General features: G+C 30.0%; 1 long non-coding RNA gene across 1 annotated transcript; it reads right to left on the bottom strand.

Annotated features, from left to right (window-relative positions):
- Positions 1-5: 5 nt before the first annotated feature.
- LOC129988403 (uncharacterized) lies at positions 6-15,425 on the bottom strand. Its single transcript, XR_008785648.1, has 3 exons — positions 15,318-15,425; positions 14,303-14,393; positions 6-353 (listed from the first exon to the last, which is right to left on the bottom strand). It is a non-coding gene; the product is annotated as an uncharacterized LOC129988403 (long non-coding RNA).
- Between the last annotated feature and the right edge of the window lie 6,628 nt (positions 15,426-22,053).

Genomic DNA, 22,053 nt, shown 5'->3' with positions numbered 1-22,053 from the left:
ATAACTTTTCGAAGAAGTATGCAAAATGTTGAAAATAATTACAACATATACAAACTTCTTTCCAAATATCCATATAAAGACATTAACATATTATAAAAAAATAAGATATGCACCACAAATTATTTGTTTTACTAGATTGCATCAGTAATATTTAGTACACCGCCGGTTAAATCTGAGAGATTTGATTTTTTTTTTTTTTTTTTTTAATCGCTGACACTTTTATTTTTCTTGCAGCCACTTTTATTTTTCTTTTTGGTCTAGAAGATAAGATGTGACTAAAAATGTTCTCATCAACAAAGTACAGTTCCGAAAAACAGTATGCACCAATGCTTTCCACAATGTGACTTCAGGACCTAAAAAAAAAGAAAAGAAAAAAATGTTGCTTTGTAATTAAAGAGCCTATAAAATCATTATATTTATCAAAACATGGAAACTAACTCATAGCGGTATGAAAAAGAAAGCATTGACTTACACACATTTTTTCTGAAAAGGAAAATAGTATGAGACAATGGACATTTATTCTTGAAAAGCTCAGTGAGAGTTTATCAGTTTAATTGTTTAAATTTGTATAGAAACAAACTGAAAAATAAAACTATGTTAAGAATCTATTCTAATTATGTTACTTTTTAGAGTCTGTGTGTAATAATGTTTAACGAGCTATAATCCCTGCTCCAAATTTATCTGCTTTATATATCTAAGTAAGTATATCTGACAACAACCAATTAAGTGCGTCATAAATAAGATAGATTTATGCACGGTTTAGACTCGGCCAGTTATAAGACAGCCAGTAGGCAGCGCATGAGCAGAAAAATACTGTTCGGTTGATGGCAAGTAATTGTCTTGGCGGGACAACAACAAGCCGCTGTATTGCATTTTTCTCTTACTGCGTATGCGTTTCAAAATTTGGAGTGAAAAAAAAATTGATCACTTACCATAGATTAATTCCGGCATTTTTTGCTCTTTGTTGTTTCTGATGCAAGGTAGTGCGCCCCCCTCATTTTATTTCAATTTTTTTCTATAGTTTTCCAAATTTAGGTATGTTGATCTTATTGCTTTTATTTTACCATGTTTCTTTGTATAAATATCTTTCATTTAAATACGATACGCTGTGAAAAAGAAAAATTCAGGGACGCCAAAATGGCAATCTATAACCAAACATGGAATGCCTAAATATATCTTATGAAATTGTGCCAAACATTAAGCACCCCCTTTCTGCGCATGTGCTGCCAACTGGACATCTTAAAACTGGCCGAGTGTAAACCCGGTATTAGTTCTTGATTGATGCTTTATCTTATTTACCTGCATTGTAATAACTTACAAAGTTATTACAATGAATGATTGGCGCATCATCGTAATAAAAATTTATACATATAAAACGATAACGTACGTGTCACAGAAATCGAGCTTATTACTAATTGTTGAATGGCAACAGTTAAATATAAATAAAACATCATACAAATTTCACATTGCTTCATTCATTGAACATTTTTACAGTTATACTGAATCCAACGCTTCGCTTAGCTAATTAATGGAGCTGCAAAATATTAGAAGTGTTCTGAAGATAGTTTGCCATGTCAACAAAGAGAACATTCAGTCAAAGTAAAGAAGATATATAAGAAACTAAGAAATCGGGTTAAAACAAAAAGTTCAATCAAGTGCATTTTCCATTCGTTATATTTCTCCTCAACCTATTAGATTCTGTTAACAGTGAAAAATTTCTGACTTGTTGACAAAATGCATTAGCTTTGATTAAATTTCAGCAATTATCTTTTCTAGTAATTTTTCCCCCTTGTAAAGAGATCAAGAAGTCCGACTGCAACTTTATATCATACGCAGCTGTGTCTTTAGCCATCTGTTGTCCCCAAGATAGATAATATTTTGAATGGACTGATGTTGCCGATTTCTCAGTGCCATTAAAATAGCTGCCAATGGCATAAAGAATTCTATCAAATGGATTCCACCAGAATGCTTTATGTGGTCATAGATTAGATGTTGTGAATCGTATGAAGTTTCCTATCAAATTTCCCCAAATAATATTTTTTACTAATGCTGAATTCTCTTTCAACAGAATCTTACTTAAAAGAAAGAATGAAAATCAGTTTCAAAATTCTCCACAGTTTTGTAAAATTTACCACCTTTACATATAAAATTTTTTAAAAAAATCAATTGATCTCGTTTACTTTTTTTTTTTTTTTTCTTTATGATTTTCATAAGAGAGTAAAAATAGTATCTTCGCCGTTTTATACTTTCAGATGAAAGTGTAATAGCCATATTACCTTTTTTTTTCACACTACCTTGTTTTTTGCTAAAACATTTCTTATTGATGCACGATTTATTGAAGGTCTATTTTTATAAGCATTCCATCGTTTTTAAGAGACAAATAATAATCATAAGCCTATAACATTATCAAATATTTCTTTAGTAGAATATAATCCTTTTAATAATTTGTCCCTCCTTATGTCTGTGCTTATTTTATAAGTTGTAGAATATAAGACGCGTTATTAAAAAAATTTAACTGGTATTAGAAATTCACTAAAAAAATAATTCCAATTGAGAAATTTTCTTTCGATTTCTTTTTAAATACAATCCCTTTCCTAACTTATGCATATCAGGTGCATAAAAAGGCAAAAGTGAGGGATAAATTGAAAGAAATGTTTAATATACTCAGCAACACATATGAAACCAGTGGAAAGGTAAGAAGGGAACATTTATTACTACGAAATGCGCAAACGTTATTGTATACATCTTAATAAATTCCATGACATAACATTTAGAGACCTTGTGCAAGGCCGTGAAAGTCACGAGTACTCAGATTTTTATTTTCAGAATCTAACACACGAGTGTTTTGTGCTTTGTAGAATAATAAAACGTTCCTGCATCGTTTCATAAGCTTTTTGGTATCCCAAATTTGTGAGAGGTCTACATTTTAGTAACAAGATATCTTACCAAATTTCATTTAAATCGTTGCATTTTTAGGTGATCACGCTTTCAAGCATGAGAATGTATAGAAGAACAGATGGTCAACACTTTAACTGATTTGGTTCAATACTTGATATGGATCTATACTTTAGATGCTAAAACTATATGCCACATTTTACCAAAAAAAGCTTTGAAGCTATCGTGTTCACTTGCACTTGGGTAGACAAACATTCTGCGAATGGATTTTAATTTCAAAATTCAAAAGAAATCTACAAATTGGATATCATGATAACATACCAAATTAAATCCTTTTTGCTCAATGCATTTTTGTGTTATCCTATTAAAAAAGAGATATAATTCCAAAAACAGACTTTTTTTTTTTGGAGGGTGGGTCGAAATCTTGATCTGGAATTGTATGGAGATAAAGATCGTATATGAAAAAATGGGAAAAGAATTTTATTTGCTGTAATTGAGTTTTTGTACGTCTTGGCAATGGTAACAAATGGCCGGCAAGAAATTTTGATGCACCATAAACAGTATGCTTTATTTTCATTTTTGGAAGTCTTGAACGTGTATATTTATAGAAAGCCTGCAGTGAATTAAATACAGTTTCTGCGTATTGTTAAAAAAGTTCCAAACCTTTGTACAAAAATTACTTATTGCAAAAAAAAATTCAATAATTAATGGTGAATCATTAAATGATCTTGAAACGTAGCTGACAAATGCTCAACAAACAAATAATCACCTGAAGTAAAGCAACGCGCAACAATCTGAAGTTACTGTTGAAAAGCAACTCATATGATTTTATAAGCTTGCATAAAATTCCCTTATCTAAACTAATCCCCTTATCTCAACAAGTAAAAGGAAGTGAGAGAAAATCCAAGTCAATGAAAGGGGTATATTTTCACTATACTATCAGTAATTCTTTACACCGAGATTTAAAAAAAAAAAAAAAAAAAAAAAAAAAACCTTTTTCCATCAACTTCCGGATTTATTAATCAACAAAAGATCAGACATTGCAAGGAAAATACAAAGTGATCGAAAAATAACAGATATTCGGAGCTCTGTAGCGTGTTATGTACTGGACGAAATATAACAAAATTTGACCATCATACCCTTTAACAATTTCATTTTTTTCCAGAATTCGGTCCAAAGAATGTCACATTTTCTTATTGCATTTTTTTGTTCATTTTACATTTTTAAGTAAAGATATGTTATTAAAATTAAGATTTCTAATATTTTTAAGCATTTATTACAACTTTTTTTCTTTAATGAAAATAATTTTCCCTGCAAGTTGTTTTTTTCCCCTACATGAACGCCAAACAGGGAAGTTATATTTACAGTTAAAACAGTACAATTACGTAACAGTTATTTTCGATTACAATTCAATTACATTCACTATTAAGTTTTCATACAAATTTATTATGTTTTCATACCCTCTTTTTGTTGCAATACGCCAAACGATTTCACAATTGTCAAGGGACAAGGAAAACTTTCAAGGACGAAATTGCTAAAAATCTACAAATTATATAAAAGATAATAAGCAGCACCCAATAATTTGAAATGAGTAATAAAATGAAATAATTTGAAATGTATTGATGTAAATAATTTGAAATGTATTGAAAACTTAAGAGAATCTTTTGGCTAATTTATTTGAAAGAAATTAGACAAATAAAGAGAAAAAAAAAAAAGACCTTTATTGCACAATGAAAGAATTAAATTAGAATAAGAACGATATTCTCACACTGATTCAATGAAGGCAAAAAGATGGTATCAAGGCACTTTCTAGATCAAAAATTTTTAAACAGAAAACGATTGCAACATTTCCGAGAACTTCATTGCAAATTGAGCTTTCAAGCTGCATATTCATACAAATGAAAAAGACAAAAACAAATTACGTTCTTTATATGCATGATTATTTCTTTTTGTAATCTATAGCTCCTTCTCAATGTAAAATCAAGATCACTTATCTTTTGGAAAGATGGTCATTTTACTCTTTTTATTTCTCGAATACTTCTTAAGATGTTGCTGGGAAGAAAACTATATACAAACCATGTCACAGGTATGCACTTTCTCGTTCATATGCGTAAATGTGATTTTAAATGGCTCTGTTCAGGAAGAGATTTACAACACATAGCGCAGGCATACAGTTTCACTTTCGCATGCGTCTTTAAATGACTTTTTAAACAATCCAGATGAGTATATGCTTTAATACGCATCTTGCAGATATACTAGTACTTCTCCCTTCAATGTACCTGTAAATGCCTCTTTAATTTTCACTCACCATAAAATGCCTTGCTATACAAATCGCAAAAGTGGCGTTTCTCTTCCGTATGGATCAGTAAATGTTTCTTAAAAAGGAAAGTCTCAGAAAACGCTTTACTACACATCTCACAAGCGTACGGTTTCCTGTAGTATGCGTCCATAAATATCTCTTTAGATTCCACAGAAGATTTTAACACACAAGTCACACGCATACGGTTTCTCGTTCACATGCTTCACATGTTTTTATAAATGGCCGATAGCAGGATAAGTTTTATTGCATACCTCTCAGATATACGGTTTCTCTTTCGTATGCATGTGTAATTTTTTAAAATTCCCAAACAGGAAAATGCTTTATCGCAACTATTAAAGGCATACGGTTTTCCTTTCATATGCATCCCCAAATGCACCTTTAAATTCACCCACAAAAAAAATATTTTACACCGTATGATGCAAGCATATTGTTTCTCCTCCTGATTTAGTAAATGCCTTACAACAGAAATCACAAGTATATGGTCTTGCAGAAATATCACATGTCTGTTTAATTTGAAAGCAGACAAAACTGTCTACTTCTCAAAATCAATATTATTACAAACATCACAGTTTCTTTTTTGCGTGCTTTTTACGTATATGTGTCTTTAAATATCGATGTTGAGTATATTTTTTATCACACATATCGCAGCCATATAGTCTCTCATTAGTATGACTTAACAAATGACTGTTTAAATTTCCTCTATGTGCAAATGCTTTATTGCATATTTCGCAGACATGTGGCCTCTCTCCCGTATGTATCAGTAAATGTTGCTTTAAATGGTGGAATACATTAAATGTTTTACCGCATATATTGCAGGAATGGCATTTTTCTTTCGTGTGAGTTCTTAAGTGTTCTTTCAAACTTCCCTTCCAAGCAAACTCTTTATTGCAAAACTCGCAGGCATATGGCTTCTCTTTTGTGTGTGTCAGTAAATGTCTCTTTAACATACTCCGTCGAGCAAATGCTTTGCTACATATATCACAGGCAAATGGTTTCTCTCCCGTATGTATTAGCAAATGTCGCTTTAAATGCCAAGATTCCCGAAAAACTTTCTTGCAAAAATCGCAAGGAAGAGGTGTTTTGTTTGTCTGCATTATGGAATGTAACTTTTTGTCCCCTGCGTGAGAAACAGTTTCACTGCACATTTTGTATATATGTTACATGCATTTCATTTCTCTTTTGAGTGTATCAATAAACGTACCTTGAAATGATCCATCAATGAAAGAAAACGCAGCAGATGTCATAAAAATAAGGATAATTTTGTCAAGCGTTATTAAATGCATTTCTAAATATCACTGCAGAGAAAATGCATTATATACAATGATCCCTAGAGGTTGTAATTTGAATCAAATCGCTGCTGATTATTTTAATTCTGTACAAAATTCAAAATTTTCTAATAATCGCACCTCACACGATTTTTTTCCTACCTGATTGTTGAGATTTTAAGCTTCCTTAATGAACCAAGTTTTTACTACACATAATTCACTCATACAGATACCTTTCCTCTTCAACAAATATATAAATCTTGAAAATGGATATCAGAAGACATCTTGACTGAACACTTAAAAAAGAGCACAAGTTTTCTGCTTTGGAGAATTCCAAAACTTAAAGAACGTACATATAGTTTTCAAGAATAAAAACTGATGAATTCCCGGATAAATGTTGATGTATTCCTATAACAATCAACCAGAAGAATACTTCTGCAAATAAAAATAAAAAAGATTTTATATCTCACAGCAAAATAACATTGAGGAATTCAGTTTTATATACATGGTTAGCAAGAAATAAGTACCCACTTCAAAGGGCTCTAAAATGCGTTCTATTGATCCAAATGAGATAAAATTTTAACTGCAGATTGAGATGATGCGCTTTACATTTATTAAATTAAAAAAAAAAAACAATTCGTACAAAAATTTACCGTTAGGTGGCATTGTAATACACATAAAAACATTTAACATGGTTTATAATTGTTAAATAAAGTAAAATTAAAATTGCTCAATATGTCCTTCATTTTCAACAATATGCTCTAATCGGAGAACCATATTTTCTATCGATGATCGGAATGAGTCTGCCGGAATATTAAGAATATGCCGCCGAATGTTGTCCTTCAGATCTGGTAGAGATGATGGCCTTTGACTGTAGATATTGTCCCTCAAATACCACCACAACCAAAAGTCGCAAGGGATGATGTCCGGCGAACAAGGAAGCCATGCTATTGAGAAATAACGGCTGATAACTCGTGCTTTTTTTTTTTTTTAATAAGGGTTTTCCTTTGTCCAAATTCGACAGTTGTAGGTGTTTACTTGCCCATTGAGGCAAAAGTGGGCCTCATCACTCGACAGAATGTTCCATGACCAAGTCATGTCAACCACCATTCGAGCAAGGAACTGAAGTGCAAAAGTTTTACGAACCTCTAAGTCCCCGTTCTGCAACAGGTGCACAGACTTGATTTTATATGGATAAAAATGCAAAATCTGCCGTACGATTTTTCGCCATTTTGTTTTCAGTTCAATACTCCATATCCAAAACACGGGAAACAACTGGCAAACTGTCGCTATTTTGCGGTGATTGACTGCTGGCTTCAACAAGCGCGGTCGCAACATTTCGACACTGGAAGACGGGATTTCTTTTCGTTCTCTACCTGGAAGAATGCCAAGTTGCCAAGTTTTTTCAAATTTCTGCATCATCTTGCGTAGGTCACCTGGAGATATTGGACCTCTTCGTATTTGCTTCATACTGACGAAATTCCTTTAAAGCTGCAACTGAGTTTTGTTGGTTCTGGTAAAACAATTTCACCAGTAGCGCTTTTTCTTGCAATGTGAGCATGACAAACAGAGAAGAAACTAATGTTCATGCAGAATCCGCCTTCTTTACATCCAAAGAAAAATGGTAATAGACATGCGCTGTAAAGCAAATTTTGTTTCATATTTTCAATACATGCAAATAAATGCCATTTGTGTTACAGCACCATCTATTGGTGAATTTTTGTACTATTTCTTTTAATTAATAAATGTAAAGCGTATTATCTAAATAATATGTAGTTCAAATTTTATCTTATTTAGACCAATAGAACGCATTTTCGAGCCCTCTGAAGTGGGTACCTAATTTCTTGCTAATCCTGCAGTTTCGATGCACATTCATATCTTATATGGCTACAGAAAAAAGAATCGTTTAATTGTGAAATATGAAAGGGCTATTCTACTCATAGAATTTATTCAAATTCTCGATGTTTATACAATTTGGGCTTCCAAACTTAAGACATATAAGAAAAAAAAAATGGAACGAAGCAATTGAAAACTAAGTTCAAACAAATCAAAAAATGAAATCTGAACAACAGTACATGAAAGAAAGGCAATCAATATTATACATTGCATTTGTATGAAGAATTACCTGATAGAGGTAAAAAAAGAGAACAAGAAAAATCAGTCTCGAGCTTTTCCGAAATTAAAACAAAATTTTGAATACTTTTTTTCCGTGAAAATATTGCCTCTGAAGTTTGGAGACGTAAAACTTTGACTATGAAGATGATATTAGAAAGGTAGGATTAAAAAAGTTGAACAGAGTAAGCATTTTCTTCTGCTTCTTCTTTACCTTCTTATTTATGATTGGAACTTTTTTGGGAACGGATGGGGGGAGGGGAATATAGATTAAAGACTGAAGAGGAAAGAAATGCGACAGCTATATGGCAGGTCAAAGCTCATGGAATGCCCGAAGTTGAAAATAATAAACGATTAATGAAAGTTTGTGGTCTGCTTATATCGAAGTAAATGACGCGATAATAACATTGACACACCAGTCGATAACCGTATGATGGGAAAAGGGAAACAGCAGCAAACTAGATAAAACAGCCTAATACAATCTAGTCGATTTATCATGAAAAGTACCAAAATATGGAAAAAAAATGTATAATCATTTTATCAATTTAAACTATTGAGTGACACCTAGACATTGGTGTGGATAAGAAGGGGAGGGGGTATGGGAAAATTGAAACATCGGTTTTTCGCACCTGATTAAAAGGCTATTAATTTGCGAGGAAGATGTTAATTAAAAAATTACAGATATGCATAAAACAAAATCTGTACAAAGAGACGTCGGACATTAAGATGTCTTAAAAAGAATTGAAATTGCAGCATTAATTTTGGAGAGAAAAATATTTTTCCCACTTTCTTAAATTTATCAAAATTTCTGTAATTTCGTTTGAATGTGTATTACAATGAAAAAAAATTAGTAAAACTTTCAAATCGTATATCCATTACTATTTTTTCTCTTTTTTAGAAAAATTTAAATTTTTTTACTAAAAAAAAAAAAACCAATTTTTCGAAATAAATTTCCATTTGTTCAAATTCGCGGGCATGAAAAATTCCGTTTCTAAAAAATGATGTTTTACAATTTCAGATGGCATTATAATGGTCGATTTTCAAAAGAATATGATAAAACTCGAAATTGCAAATAAGAAGAAAAAAAAATCTTGTGATGATTCATTTTAGAAAAATATTAAATTGTAGTATTCATTAACATAACAGCCATCAAAAAATGTGTTCAGGCTACGACAGAGTCAAAAGGCTAACTTGAAATTAAATTTTCACCACCTTTTTTCAGAAAATCGATCATTTTATTGCCAACTGAAACCGTAGAATAGCACTTTTAGAACATATATATATAAACAATTTTCCTTACAATTAATTTTTTCAAAAAATAATGCATATATCAGTCTGAAATCTTTAACAGGTATTTTCTTCTATGTAACAGCATATTTCGATAATCATAGAATTTCAGTAAATTTTTTTGAAAAAAATTCTAAACTTCTGCTTTAAAAAAAAATTTTACAATTACCTTATATAAATATTTGATGGTTTTAATACTTATCTTCTTTAATGTGATGGCCCATCACCCAGAAGCAGACAAAATAACTTGCTTTGGATGGCCAACCCAAAAAGTTAAACCAATAAAAATGCTGATATGTATTTTTTCATACCAAAATACCATTCAACAGAACTAATAACCCCAATGATAACCCTGAATTGCTTAAACAACCAGGTTCACTCAATAATGATTATAGTAATATACTAATAATAATTAATGTTTAGATATATAACTAATGATTAGATAAGTAGACAGAAAGGCGATAAAACCACTAACACGAAAAAAAACCGAAATTCCATTCAAAGTCTGGTTCTTATCTTTACTAACCAGTTTTGAATCATTAACTAACTGGCAATATCGTAAATATGATTGAAGCTAAGAAATATGTAATTATTCTTAAATCACCAGCGACCCTGTAAGCTCATCAAATCATTCACAACACAGTTCAAATTACAAAAAATGTCAGTGCGATCAGAGATTCATCTATGTTACACTGAGCGATTGTGCCCAAGGAATACATGTATGAATGGAGTATCTCATATGTTACAAGGAAGTATGTTTCTGCTCAAGAATGCAACAGATAACGACACATGGATCAAATCTATTTAAATAAAATGTATATTTCGATGATCATATCTAAGAGCTGAAAGTATTTGGGCATTTGCTATTAGAAAGATCTGAAAGGGGGGGGGGGATACGTTGCCGGAATGCATCGATGTACACGGTGATTTTGGAATAACCATGTTTCTTTAGGTCCACGTACAATTAGTGTCTGCCTTCAAACCAGCTGGAGAAATATACTCGATACTTTCTCCCTTACTCTCCAATAAAGGCTTATTTCTTTCCCTCGCATAATATTGTGAACCTTGGGTAAGGTCGCGAATATCTTCTATGGCACTGCCGAACAACAGTTACAAAATATAGACCTTTGGCGTAAATCTAAAATCTTTATTTACTCTGTGAGCGAAAATGCATTTTGGACGTCTTTTTCCTCACAGACTGTAAACGAAATTTGAACAAGGAACTACAATTATGGTCACAACATCAAATAACTGGGTTTAGTCTATATAAGTCACGGGTTTATGAATTTATGAGTGTTAAGATGCACTTAAAAGTACAGAACGACAGATGGACAAACCTTTGAGAGATTTGGCTCGAAATTCGATAACAATCTTCAGTTGAGATGCTAAGCTCGTGTATCTAATTTCATTTATCTAGCTCTTCGCGTTTTGAAGTTATCAAGTTGGCTTGAATTTGAAGAAACCAGTAGACAAGTTTCTTTTGAATACATTTCGTTAAAAATTTGGTAGAAATCTAATGATTTGAGTCTATCTACTCAATTTCGTTTGTCTACCTCAAAGTATTTTTGAGCTACCATGTTCACAAACAAATGGATAGAGATAAAGCTGAAAATGTATTTATCGAACTCCAAGAGGTCCTGGATGATTAAATTCAATCCAAATCTCGAGTTCCAATTTTTTGAAAATATTAATATTTTCTCTATATTTCGAATACGAGAAAAATAAAAAGCATTGTCCAAATCAATAACGTACAATCTTTTTTTTTCCCCCGACATGTTAAATGCTTAGTTGTAATAATAATTAAAAAGTAAAAATGAATGGATGAAAATGAAAAAAAAATTATCCACTATATTCTTCCTAATTATTGGAGCATGCATAATGTTTGCCTATCTAAAATTACAGTCTCTGAAAACGTTTTCGAATGATAGGGATATCGCAAAATGTAACAGAGAATATTTTCAAACAAAGTGCATTATGGGTTGTGTTCAAAATTTTGATGTCGCTTTTAGAGCATCATTATTTATTTATTTATTTATTATTATTTTTTTTATAGAAAAGAGATGACATCTTTGCTTTTAAATGCTTCAAAATAATGAAATGACCAGTTTAAAATTTTATGAACTATTATACCATGTTAAATATCTATAAAATGTCTTTATTTTCGAATTTCTAGACTGTTCTACTTATTTAATACATTTATGAAATTAACAAAATTATTGACATATTTTGAATTTTTTATCCATCTGGTTCAACCATTTGTAATCACTTTTAATGAAGTAGTCATCCTCAAACACATTTAAAGGCACGTAATGTAGATAAATGATTCTCTTAAGATACTATATATAGGAATATTTTATTACAAAATTATTATTTATTACAAAATTCATAAAAAGCTATTTAATTTATTCATTCAAAATTTTATCATTTACAGAAGAATGTACAACAGCATGCCAATAAGAATATAGTGTTAAAGAAAGATGGAATAAATAGACAATTTTAGTGTCCCTGTTTACATATTGCAAAAATGTTTTAAACTATTTTTTATGTAAGAAATCGATTGCTATTTTTGTCAACTATTAAAGAAATATCTTTAATAGTTGACAACATCTAACTTGATAACATCTATTTTAAGTTACAGATGTTATCAAGTTCTTTATATTTGTAATAAATTTACTCAAACATTGAATTTGGTCTATATTCTTTCTTTCTTTCCGTTCTTTGTTTCTGTTTATTTAGAGATGCATTAATATATGTACTAAATATAAATAACTTTCCAAATAAAAATAATAATTGGTATTGGTATTCTAATTGGTATTTTTAAAAAAATAAAAGAAATTATTCTTTCAATTCATTAAGGAAGTTTAAAAAAATTGTCACATTTAAAAAATGAACATACATACACAAATGTATAAGTACTATAAACTGAAAGAATGAATTTAAAACAGAAGACAAAAGAAATATAACAATATATTTTTATATATTCCTTGAAATTTAGATTGTTTTGATTTTTTTTAATTGCATCAGCTCATTTTGCATAAAAGAGAAATGGTTAGTGGAAATTAAAGTAAAAAGTATGGATTAGTATCATAAAAGTAGTTAAACCAAGAAAAAAATGCCGATTAAAGAAATGTTTAACTTCACATGAATAGCAGTTTATCACCCTTCTGAATTTCTAATGTTCAGTGCGATGCTTAATCACAAATGAGTATAAAATACTATTTTGAATAAAAATTCAATAAGATTTAACAACATTTCAATAAAATCAGCTTTTCAAAAAATACTGCTCGAAGAAAAATACAATTTCATTCTAAGTAAACATAAAGCCATTATGGATGGATAAGAAAAACATCCCATACTCTCCTTTCCAAAGAACAACTTCTGAATGTGTAAATATTATCACAATGTACCAAGCTTAAAGGAATTCACAAGTGCTAATCAAAAATTTCATACACTGTTTCAAATATCTGAAATTTCATATACCTATTTGTGATAATATTCGATATTTAAATTTTAAACTTATCATTAGGTTTGGAATAAAAAAACAAGATTGCATAAATATTATTAATCTATTGCACTTTTTGAAATATGCCTCCACTAATATCATTTCATAATAATGTCAAAAACTACAATATGGCAAAAAGTAAATTTTGCAAAATTTATTTTTCAGTGGTGAAAATAAATATTTTTATTCAGCACAGTAAATATTTCTTTCATACAGAAACAAATTTAAGCGACTGATATATAATGCTGGTAATAAAAATGCAAATTGTGTCACTGGTTACCAACACAAACTAAAGTGATCAAATGTACAATTTTTCGGAAGAACAATTTCCCCAATATAATATACTTAGTCAAGTGCAATCTAATTAATTATTTGATCTTATTAAATTCTTACTTTTAAAAGTTCATTGTAAATAATTAATATAGTACCATGGAATATTGTTTGTGTTAAAAAGAATACAATATAATTGGGAACTTCAAAGGCCTGCAATGTTCAGTTCCTGCTTATAATAATTCAAGATCAAATAGTAACTTTAAAAAATTTGGGCTGTTATAATGTTAAAAAAAACTCATTATTTTATTTTAGATCATAAAGCCAAAATCTTCAATATCAATGAAAATAGCCGGCCAGACCAGCAGATTGGCAAAAGCATATTTGACAATCCAATTACCAAAAGTAACAATATATTTAAGAGACAAAATCATTGTAATGAATCTCTCAAATAAAACTCGAACAGATAACAAATAATAGAGAGGGGGGAAAAAAACTGGCAAAGAAATGAAAGAATTGGCATAATTCCAGATTAACTTTTTTGCAGAATTAAGCTATATTATTTCATATAATTCTAATTTTGCTTCAAAGAAGTCATTTATATAATTATGCAAAAAATTAGAAAACAATGAAAAGTATAAATAAAAGTACCTGTTGAAACTGAAGATCATAAGTCTTTATTTTACTTCACAATTCATCTCTTCATATGAATACAAGATCTATACTTGATGATTCCACACTTCTACAAGACATAAAGAAAAATGAATTTGAAAATGGATAAAAAATTATTTAAAGCATAAAATTCTTTGACTTTTAGCATACAATTAAAAATATCAGCAAATTTTCACAAAAATGATTGATACAGACCACCTTTTTCCATGTTTCCCAGAGATTAAATTATTTAAATGCTTTACATAGTTTAACAAAAAAAAATGGATTATTTTACACACATACAAAAAAAACAACCCCGCAGGGCATCCTAAATTATGTAAATAATAAAAAGTTGAAATACAAAAACATTTTAAACAGTTATACAAGAAGTAACATATTTGTGAAATCTCCTAATTAACATGCAGGACATTCATTTTCAGAACAATAATTAAAATGATAATAAAACAGCATTTAGCAAGTGTCTCTATATCTAATCAATAAAGAAGTTGCTTAATGCAAAGAGTTTTGACAGATGAATAAAACAAACTAAAAAGTTCGAAATCAATAATATATTGACAGCAATACAACATTACTGAAAACAGTAGAACTGAAATTCATTACTTAAATCTCCGGAAAACTGCCATAAATATTAATTTTCTAAGAAGTTCTTTATATAAAATTTGATTCTATAAAATTTTGGTAAATTCACCGTTGTCGATATATACGTCTGTAAACAGTTTTCAGCAGTTATGTGACCGAGAAAGATTTTTATCACTTAGCTCAAAGCGTGGGAACCTGCTGCATTCAACAGTTTTTAGAGTACATGAGTAATTAAATAAATAAAAAAGTGGGGATTGTATCAGCAAATAAAATATTTTAGAATGACATTTATGTGGGCTGATTTTAAAAAAAATCAGAAAATTAATTAAGATTTAAATTATATTAAGAGATATCATTACTCTATAACTCATCTCTCTTAATATATATTTTAAGTTCTCATGAAAATATCGCTTACTCTCTTCGGAAAATAAATAAACATTTGAATAACTTGTGACAAGCAATTTATGGTTCATGAATGAATTCTATATAGAAGGTAACACTGTTCTCGTATCTCAAAATGAACGCAAATTCCGGATCCGGTCATTCGGAACCATGGAACTATCGATTGTTGAAAACGATAATTCCTTTATAATATCGATATAAAGTGAAAAATATCATTATCATTCAATCCTCGGAGTATTATTAATTAAAATTTAATAATTTTATTACAAAAATAATAAGCATTTAAATATCTTAACATTTCACCACATTAAAAGTCTTGAATTTTTGATGTTTGAAAAACTTATTATTTTTTTACAGAAACCAATGAAATAGTCTTTTCTTCGATTCATTGTTATTTCTACGCTTAATGAAGATGTCGTTTATGTTCACAGATGTATATATCGACAACGATGAATTTACTAAAATTTTATAAAGTCAAATTTTATATAAAGAACTTCTTAGAAAATTAATATTTATGACAGTTTCCCGGAGATTTAAGTAATCAATTTCAGTTCTTCCGCAGTTCTACTTTTTTCTGCAATGCTTATTTTCAGTTTTCTTCAGCTCCCTTTTATATATGTTCCTCAGTCCAGACTAATAGTTTTGATATGTTTGACGATTCTTTTTCTCACTTTCCCCAAACATATTTTTTTTTTTCATTTAAATCTTAGTTTATGTATTTATTTTTTCGTTACTGTCTCCATCATTTCCCTACACTTTGTATTAATAATTATTCGAAAATAAAAGAGTGCGGAACTAGGTTTTAATTAATATTTTTTAAAAACTATTGAGCATTCATTACCGTTCTTCGAATTATGTCTATCTGGCGAAATAGTTTATTCGACTTCACAGAGGAACTTAAATAGTAAGCTTGAATAAAGGGTAGCAGAACTTCTCAACGAAAAATTTTCTAACCAAAAATTCTTTTGCATTCACTGGTAGATTTACAAAAATCAAAAATATGAATCTTTGGCATCCATTTCATGAATTTACAAAAATAATGAATAATATTAATTCGTCTTCTTTTTAATTAAAGCTTAAAATGAAGTAAACTATAACACAAATTTGATCAAAGATTAAAAATATGTACAAAAGTAAATACAAGAATTATCGTTTACTTTAAAATAAAAATGATAATTTTTTTGTGTTTATGTTATGCAGTGAAACTCGCTTAGCGAGCATAATTTATTCTCGAATCTTACTCGTAATGCGAAACACCTAGTTAAGTAAAACACTTTTTTTTCCTCATTGAAATCCATGTAAAATAAGACAGTGTAGTCCATTCCAAAAAAAATCAAATTTATAATAATATAATTTAATGTTTAAAATGAATGTTTTTTTTATTAGAAAATTGTCCGAAAGACAATTGTCTTTAGCCAAACTTCCAAATTGGACGAAAATGAGATAAATTATCATTAAATTTATTTGAAACATGCATAGCTAGTGCTTTATACTTATGTTGAAGATAATGCTTCTAAACATACGATGCATTAATTTACCATACGTTCCCTTATTTCACAGAAGGTTGTTGCTCTGTTGCTCTATTATTATTTCCCTCTTTCCTGCCCAAATCTGCACCACAGTTTTTTGCTGTGACACAGAATGTATTTCCACAACTCTTAAATAGCTTTTCCACAAACTTATCGATGTCGTTTGCCATCCACCTCTAGTCCCATAATCTTGCCCAGAGACAAAATCTCGTTGATTAAGGCTCCACAGCGCTGGCTCAGAGACCTCGGAATTTGGTTCGACAATGCTATCCGACCAAGCATTCTTCCATACAGACACAGGGACTTTCTTCATATAAGCGCTCAATACAGATCAATCCAGAAAGTGACATCATGGTGTGCTTTGGTTGAAAGATGGCTTTAAGCGCGTCACTTTTTTACATTTTATGTTGTTTGTTATGCGAATCGGCTAATAAGCGAGTTTTAAATGTATATTTACATAAAAATATCCTTTTAAAAAAATGATAGACCATTTAACAAAAACAACAATGTAAGCAGTTCTTCTATTGAATTAAGAAACAAAATTCCATGTTAAATTACAATTCTTCAGGCAATAACACACAAGTTTCATTCATCGAAGATTATTTATTCATTATTTAGTTATGTTGTTGTTGCTTATCACCCTTGGATTGAACTCCTATTCAAACCAAGTAGGCGATCGGGGAAAGAGGAGTGCCATAGCTTCTGAGGGTAAGAACCACAAAGCATTTGAGGCATACAAAAATCAAAATTCAATAATTTGCGATACAAAAAAAAAGTTATTCTTGCTTTAATCTGAATAACACAGTTATGAAGTGAATTGTAATTTCTAACTTCCCTGACAGATCACTTTTCTTGTTCTGGGAAGCAATCAAATGTTAATAACTGCTAACAGAAGATAGCATCTTATTTAAAGTTGGAACAAGTCATTATTGTGCTTTTGTCTGTAGAAGGAAGAGCTGTTTTTCAATTCCTACTATTAGTTCGTACTCTCCCTATACATATTTATATATATCTTGTTGAAATTTTCGATCATTAATAAAATACTTTTTATTCATCCACTCAAGTTCACATACATTTTTTAAAATTTGTATTGGATGACACTTTATGTTAATACAGTTTTTTCAAATATTAATTCATTAATAATTAAATTAAATGAATTTTTAATACTTCAAATAGAGTTTTAGCAGTTTGTAATGAAAATTGAAATCAACAGGCAGTAGCTCAATCGGTAAAATCAAGGATTTCAGTATTTTTTATGTGAAGGTGAAGAATGCGAGTTCAATTCTTGCGAAAGTAGGAAATGACTTCATATTTTACTTTTATTTTACTTGTTTATGTAGTCAAATTGCAAGTTAGAAATATTGTTAAACTTTTTAATATATAGTTGGTATTTTTGGAAATATTTCTAATATTTAGTCAAGAAGCAATGGCATCAAATAAAAGAATAGATTGAACACCTAGAAAGAAAACTAAGACTATTGAGTTATAAAAATGTGGTTTTCCTATGCTGAAATTGCCAGACCAGGTGGGTGGTTCAGTTACTATATCTCGAGTCCGAAAGTTTTGTTTACGTTATCAGGAGGCAAAATCAATAAAAAAACAAAGCAGGAAATGGCTGAAAAAGGTGCACCACATCTGTTCATGACAAAGTAATGAAAAGACTATGTCTCTAAGATAGACGAATGTCATCAGCGGTCACCGGAAGTCAACTGAATAATGCTGGCATTTATGTCAGTTCAAGAACAATCAGGATAAGACTATTAAATGTTGAATTAAGAGGTAGAATTCAATGAAAAATTCATTATCTCAATTTACAGTAGTGTAAAAAGATTACATGTGAGCAAAGGAACACATTAATTGGACAGATGATCAGTGGTCACAAGTTATACGGAGTGATGAAACAAGGATACTGTTATTCGGTAGTGATAGAAAAAATATGTAAGACATAGAGTAGGCGAAGAGCTACATACTAACTGCATTCTGAAAACTATGAAGAACTCAGTTTTATTATTTAGTCATGCATGTCAGCAGAGAGTATTCGTTTCTTTCATGTTATAGATGGGACATTAAATGCAAGAAAATACATTGACACTTTTCTAGAGTCAAAACTTATACCTTCCATCAAAGATCTCATTCCCAACAATGCATCATTTATTTTTCAGCAGGTTCAGCTCCTTACCACATAGCAAAAATATCGAAAGTGTGGTTTAGTACAAAGAGCACTGAATTATTATCATGGCCAGGAAACAGTATTGATCTCAAAATTATTGAGAACTTATGGCACCGTTTGTACATATGAAGCGTTCATGAAATAAAAGATAATTGAGGCTATAATTGTTTCTTAGTATCATGCAATAACAAAGAAACAGCTTAACCCTCGTTTCAGCTCAATAAAACATTGGCGTGAAGCCGTAATAAAAAATAAAGATTACCCTACTAAATACTGATAACTCACTCTCGATAATTATTGCGAGTGAACTTTTTTATATTGTAAATATTTGAATTTTGCTTTTTTTTTTATTGAAATCAGTATTAAATTCTCTTTAAAATAATATCTAAGAGTTTACATTTTGTGAAAAATTACATTTTATACAAGCATATAAAGTTAGAAATCATAAAAAATTTCAAAAGTATCCACAATTTTGACCACCACAGTATATATATGATCATTTCGAAAAATTTATGTTTGCTCTAGCAGATAAGCAGTTCCTCTAGTTAGCAACTGCTAGCAGTTGCTCTAGCAGAAAGTGAGTTTCCTACCGAAACTCACTTTCCAGCTAATTAAAAAAAAAAAAAAATCATTTATAGTGTTTGAATACACATTCACAAACGGAAGACTGCTGACGTCATACAGAAAGATGGACCATTTGCTTAATTACGAAAAATCTTGAAAATGGTGACTTCTGGAAATATAATATTTTATTAAGTTTAAAATATTTTTTCTAATAATATTGTATAAATAAAATATTTGTTTAAACCACGAAAATATATTCGAAGGATGAAGTAAATAATTGATAAAGCTGTCATCTTGCTCTTTAAAACAAATTAGCATTATCTGATAAATAAATGAATTTCCAAGAAATTCTACATCCGGCATTCAAATATTCCTGAGTATACACATGTTTGACCATATTTCTAACAGGGAGATCTACCAAATTTGACATGTACTTGCTTCTAGGTGATCTTACAGGACAGAATTTTCGAAATTTTTATTAGTTAAAATTAATTGAAATCTAAAAAAACATTGAAATTTTAATTTCTTTTAATAACTTAGAAGTTCATTATTACAGAAAATTATCACACAATACTTTAAAAAAATCAAGTATTAAATATCACAAGCCAAATTTGATTTATTTAGCTCATACCATTTCTGAGATACAGTTCGTTCAGTGTGCAAACATATAATTCTACAATATTTTATGTGAGTGTGGTAAAGAGACATGGTGAGCTTCCATGTGCCAAACTATTTAATAGTTGTCAAGGAAGACAGAAAAAGTTTCCCTGACAGAATTCCTAAAAAAAAAAAAAAAAACTTCCAAACTGCGTAAAGAAAATATGCAACACCCTTTGATTTAAAATAAGTTTGGTATATTGAAAACTTGTCTGAAACTTGTTGAAAAATCTGATGTATTGAAACGAATATCTTTGCTAATATTATTTGAAAACAATTAGACAAAGGAAGAAAAAAAAAAAGAATCTTTATTACAAAATAAAAGAACTAAAAGAGGATAAGAATATTTACAAACTGATTCAATAAAGGGGGGGGATGGATGATTTCAAGGCACTTCATATTCTGTACAATTTTTTTTAATACAAAATGACTGTAACACAGAAAATTTTTGGAAGATCTCATTGCAAATTTAGTGTTCAAATTTCATGTTTTTTCAAATGAAGAAGATATAAAAATAAATTACGTTTTTACATATGCATACTTATTTCTTTTTGTGTTCTAAAGCTTCTTCTCTATCTAAAATCAAGACCAATTATCCTTTGGAAAGATGGTTATTATACTTTTTTTTATTTCTCAAATAATTGCTGCAGTGGAAATGATATACAAACAATGCCACAGATATGGACTTTCTCATTCATACACATAAATGTAATGAAATGTCTCTGCTCAGGAAGAAATTTACAACCCATTTCAAACACAAACAATTTCCCTTATGCATGCATTTTTAAATGTCTATTTAAACTTCCCAGCTGACTAATTGCTTTTATCACATCTCTCAGGCATAATATTTCTCCTTTTATTGTATCTGTAAATGAGTCTTTGATCTTCATTCATCTCAAAATGCCTTGCCACACAAGTCACAAGCATGTCGTGTCTCTTCTTTATAGATCAGTAAATGATTCCTTTAAATGAAAGTCTTAGAAAACAATTTGCTACACATCTTGCAAGTATACGGTTTCCTTCTAGTATGCACATGCACATGTCTCTTAAATTCCCCTGATCACAAAATGTCTTACCACACAAATCAGCAAATGAGTTCTTGTTCGCTAGTGTCAGCATATTTTTTTAAGAAAATGTCTTATTCATTAATAAGAAAATAACTCTTTATAGTAACTGAAAACATATGTTTTTTACTTTGTGTGTGTGTATGTGTGTAAACGTCTTTTTAAACTTCATGGTAGAGAAAACTGTTTATTGCACAAAATCCATATTATTACAAATAAATTTGTGTCTTTTTCTAATGCATTTTACGTAAATGTGTTTTTAAATATTCATGTTGAGAATATTTTTTATAACATATGTCGCATTCATATGGTCTCTCATTAGTATGAGTTCTCAAATGTTTGTTTAAATGTCCTCTCTGAGTAAATGCTTTATTGCATATTTCACAGACATGTGGCCTCTCTCCAGTATGCGTCAGTAAATGTTGCTTTAAAGTTTGGGATACAGGAAACGATTTACCGCATATATTGCAGGCATAGCATTTTTCTTTTGTATGAGTTCTTAAATGTGCATTTAAACTTCCCTGCCAAGTAAACCCTTTATTACAAACTTTGCAAGTATACGGTTTCTCACTTATGTGTGTCGATAAATGTCTCTTTAATAGATACCGGCGAGGAAACGCTTTACTACATTTATCGCAAGCATATGGTTTCTCTCCAGTATGTATTAATAAATGTCGCTTTAAATGTGAAAAGCCAGGATAAACTTTCTTGCAAAACTCGCAAGTAAGAGGCCTTCTGTTTGCCTGCATCATAGAATATATCTTT

This window comes from Argiope bruennichi, chromosome 10, assembly GCF_947563725.1.
Source record: "Argiope bruennichi chromosome 10, qqArgBrue1.1, whole genome shotgun sequence".
Classification (NCBI taxonomy): Eukaryota; Metazoa; Arthropoda; class Arachnida; order Araneae; family Araneidae; genus Argiope; species Argiope bruennichi.
This window is presented reverse-complemented; position numbering and strand designations above follow the sequence as displayed.